This window comes from Branchiostoma belcheri, unplaced genomic scaffold (assembly GCF_001625305.1).
Source record: "Branchiostoma belcheri isolate BF01 breed outbred unplaced genomic scaffold, Haploidv18h27 scaffold232, whole genome shotgun sequence".
Lineage (NCBI taxonomy): Eukaryota > Metazoa > Chordata > Leptocardii > Amphioxiformes > Branchiostomatidae > Branchiostoma > Branchiostoma belcheri.
Genome location: NW_017803835.1, coordinates 227,258 through 231,959, shown reverse-complemented (window position 1 = coordinate 231,959; position 4,702 = coordinate 227,258).

The window sequence follows — 4,702 nt, the reverse complement described above, 5'->3', positions numbered from 1 at the left end:
GCGGGCCCCCTTTAATAAAACTGGGGCCCGCAAGCCCTTTTCCGTAGAGCGTAATGGGCCGTTTTAATTCTATGTAGAGCGTAGAATGACCGCTCTTTGCATTTTGCGTAGAGCGTATTCACCGTTTTAATTCTACATAATGCGTTGTAGCCACTTTGAATTTATCGTAAGGCGTAATCGAGAAGTTTCCGAATTCAGCGTAGAGCGTTGTCGGGACCCCCCCTTGCAGGCCCTCTTTAATCTACTCCCCTGATATATGGCAGGGAGCTGTATTGAATTTTCATCCCTTTGTTTCATCTTGAGACTGAGACATCCGACACTTGTGTTGAGACGATTTCTTTCGTTATTTTCCAGACAATTAAATCTGCTGATTACCGTCTGCCACTCTGTCTCAGACACAGACACATAAGAAACCCTGATGGGTCCTCTTATGAGTCTAGCAATTTAATAGGCCACACTGACTTAATTTTATGACATCCTCTGAAGACCCCCAAACTCGTGCGCGCCGGCGAATAAAAAAAAAATCTGACAAAAAATGAAAATGCTATTAAACCATAGGAATACAAAGTGAAATTGCTGCAGTACATAGTGACGTATATGACAAGCCGGCACATGCCGGCTTTTTGCGGACTTTTAATATGAGTCAGCGCTTCACGTATGTACCGAGTTCTTGAGTCGTGGAGCTTTGGTAGCCTGTGTGCCAGAGTCCAGCATTACCACCGTCTCCGTATTGTCGCTAACTGCCATGGACTACCGAGGCCAGAGCCTCGGAGGATGTGATCTTTTTTTTTTTTTTCGACAACAGGCGATGTCATCCATAAAATTAAGTCGGTGTGGCCTCACAGAGTTAGGAAACGCTTTGACTTGAGAAGCAATTCTGTAGGATCTGTTTATCATTAGTAGATCTTGCTAGTCCCTCGTAGTCATGACATGTACAAAAGTATGTCTATTAGACGTCATAAAACTACTTGAAAATAAATTGCATTTGCCAAGAGTTTCGCATATATATGCATCTGTGTGTGTGTCTGGCAGTCTGTGAACTGTTTAAGTCGGGAAGTACATTTGTATTGGATGAATCTTTAATATGATGTTTGGCATGCATACCTTTTTCCGTAAAATAGTTGAGCTTTACTACATTCAGATACCGTTAGACACCATAAAACCTCATGAAAGTAATTGAAACCACTGTCACTTGCATTGTTCTAAAGCCATAAACCAAATGAAACTTTATGAAATGGAAGTTACATACAGTACTGAATTGTGTTGACTTTTCATGCACTTTTATGCAAGTTCTCTTACACAACAAATCGCAAGTAATTTCTTGAATCATACTGATAGAAATTTCATGAAACATTAAAACCACCCTTTGCCATCCTCCCTCCACAACAATAATGATTCGTCCCCATGGCCTAACCCTCCCCTCAACCTCGCACAAAATGGTTTGCCCCCATGACCTACATCTCCCCTGAAGGCTCACCTTGACCTCTGCAGGGGTTCTTTTTTCCCTTCAAAGTCACAGAAAAGCCGATTTATAACTTACAGATGGAGAATAGACATGATAGAGGGCATACTGACCTTCTCTGGGTATCATATTATAAGGTACGATTTGAAATCTTAGAGGTATTTGGGGATGGTTTGTTAATTTCTTACCTTCGACAAGAAGGTTATGTTTTCTGTAGCATGTGTGAATGTAATTTAATACAATAACTCAAGAAGCTTTTAATGGATTGTCATGAAACTTGGTAGGTGGGTAGGTCTTGATGAGACCCAGAAATCATTAGATTTTGGGCCCCCTGGTGACTTGTTAGGTTACTGCAGCGGAACTTCCGGTTTTGATATCTCGCTTGTTTATCTATTCACACAATGAAGTATAAACAGAAAAAGTACAAAAGGGAAAAACAATGTGCAGGAGGGGGCATTAAACAAGCCTGCAAGGCTTTAATATTCAAAGCCCACCTCCAATAATAATAATCATGAAACTATGGTAATATAATAGTTGAAAAGGAATAAATGGAAAACAAAGATATGGCAAAGAACTATAAATACCTGTAAATGGTCAACTCTCTGGGCAAATTTGAGTGTAATTAAATGGGTTGATAATTTATTTTGATAAAAGATTCTCTCAAACGACCCATGACATTTATCTAGGTCAGGGACACCAATTAACATGGAACTGGATTCTCAGAAGAGGCAGTCCCTGGTGTTACAGTCGGAAGTTATTATAAATTTTAATCAGAACAGTATGGTCTGGGCTGATCGAGGTATAGATACGAAAAAAAAAAAACAGTTACTCAAGCAACTGGATATGATTTTGGAAACAGACGTTTCAGGTAGCATCCACTAGCTTTAGTCAGTGACACTGGAGAGTTGTGAGAAAAGCAGGTTTATATATATTATAAGCTTGAAATGTTGATTGATATGCAAATACGTGAAGACAAATTTTTGATAGTCCAAAAGGAAACAAAAGTTACACAATTTAGTCACGACAAGGATGATACAGATAAGTCAAAAAGCTTTTGTCCTTTCTGTTGTTTCAGAACAGGAGCTTAAGTGCCTGAGAGTTCTTGACCTGTAGACCTCTCCCTGTTGAGGGTGGGGTTGTACATTGTGAATCAAATATTCTTTCATTCAAAGATGTAATGTTATGTTTGTAGCTGGTGCTATGTGTGGGACACAACACCAGCAACAGCTGCCTCTGTTCCGCGTGTATTGCCCTGTTGCAATTTCAATAAAATAAAATAAAGTATTATTTTAGACATGGTTTACACAGAGGCAAATCCTTGTGTACGAAAATTGCGAACGCAATGGTTTTGTGTGGCACAACTGTGTGGCCCAAGGGCTACAGAAACAGAGATCGGCACCACCCCTATGCTTTGCAGAGTGGAACGGGACCTTTTTTTTTCCAATCTGCTTTTAAATTACACACAATGACTCATGATCAAACATCAGGTTGTATTAGGAACACTTTTGATGATTGACAGCAATTGTGTGGTCTGTGAGATCACCGGTGGCCTGATGGGTCACCGACCTGAGTTGCCCTTCGACCCTGCCGATATAACGGACCAGGAGACCATAAAAATAGCCTGACGTTAGATATACTGATGTCATCGCCGGTCATTGACCTTAAACTGGTGCCATATGCTGTAACAGATACTCCTGGAGACTTAAGTGCAGAGGATGGGTTGACATCATGGAACAAGGGATGAATTTGTTGTTTCCTAGTACTAAGCCTGGATGCCAGGCTATTTCCAGGGGGCGTGCATGGGGGGGTACCCAACAACGCTCTACGCTAAATTTTCAGAGCTGGCTTAACGTATTACGCTGAATTCAGGAAACCTCTCGATCACGCTTTACATTAAATTCCAAGTAGCTACAACACATCACATGGAATTAAAACGCAAATTATGCAAAATGCGCCAACTACGCTCTACGTTGAATTAGAGCGTTCCGTCTACGATCTACGTAGAATTAAAACGGCCGATTACGCTCTATGAAAAAGGGCATGCGGGCCCCTTTCCAGGGCCTACACAGGCCAGCTCCTCGGCTCCAGGACCAATATAAGTTGGATTTGCACGCTGGCTAATTCTAGCATGCTATGGGTCTGGTATCCAGGCTACTCTAACTATGGCAGAGTGAAACTCATTGCCACCAAATACAGTAGGAGTGCCATCACTAGTTAAACAACACTTGCACTTACATGTATAATATGCACTGAGGTTACATACATTGTATAACAGGTTATTCTGAGTTATATAATGCAGCTCTGGATTTGCCTCTTTTTTACTACCCTCCAAGCAGAGGTTTGGGTTTGGGGTTATTTTTGGCGGGTTTTTAGACTTTTTTTATCAGGGTTTCTTTTTTGTAATGTTTCTTTCACCCAACCCAATTCCCTATTTGGGTTGGGTGAAAGAAACAGTCTAGTGCAAAAAAGAAACCCCAATAAAAAAAGTCGCCAAAAATAACCCAAACCTCTGCTTGGAGAGTACTTTTTTACTGCAAGTCTACACTTATTTTATTGCATGGTCTGCTCTTGTTTGAGAGTCTTTTCCACATCATTACACACGTCATCAATTTTGTCAAGATGACGAAATGGCCAAAATTTTTGTCTACCTCAGCAAAAGCAGCCAAATTCTGGTTGTGTGTCTGGATTTTCTAATTTCATCTTTCTATGTTTTACTTACCCGATCTGCTGCAAGACTTTGCATAAAGCAACTTATACATAAAATACAACAGAACTTGTTCAAGTAATTGTTGACATTGCATCAAGGTCCATTCCAAGTCACTGCATGGTTTTTTTAATCATGTTTCTAATTAGTTTCAAATAATTCAACATATCGAAAATATTATAAATATTCTGAAATCATGATAAAACATGTATGTACTTGAGTAGTATATTTTCGAAAATGTTGTCATAATTTGCAAAAATTTTGAAAGTGACAAATCTAACAGCCCACGAATTTAAGGCTTTAAACTTTCCACCCACATATTAATATTTATCAAAGGAAAAGGTGAACATGTCGTATGCATATGTACAAATGTACACTTATGTGGGTGACCCATTTCTGGGAAAGCCCTGGATTTTGTAGACTTCAGTCCTGAGATTTGGAAAAGATTAAGGCCGTACCAACTCACTTCTTTGGTTGTCAGACAGTAGGATGTAAAAATCAAGCAAGATGAAAATAGAGGGCTACATGTCCGTAGC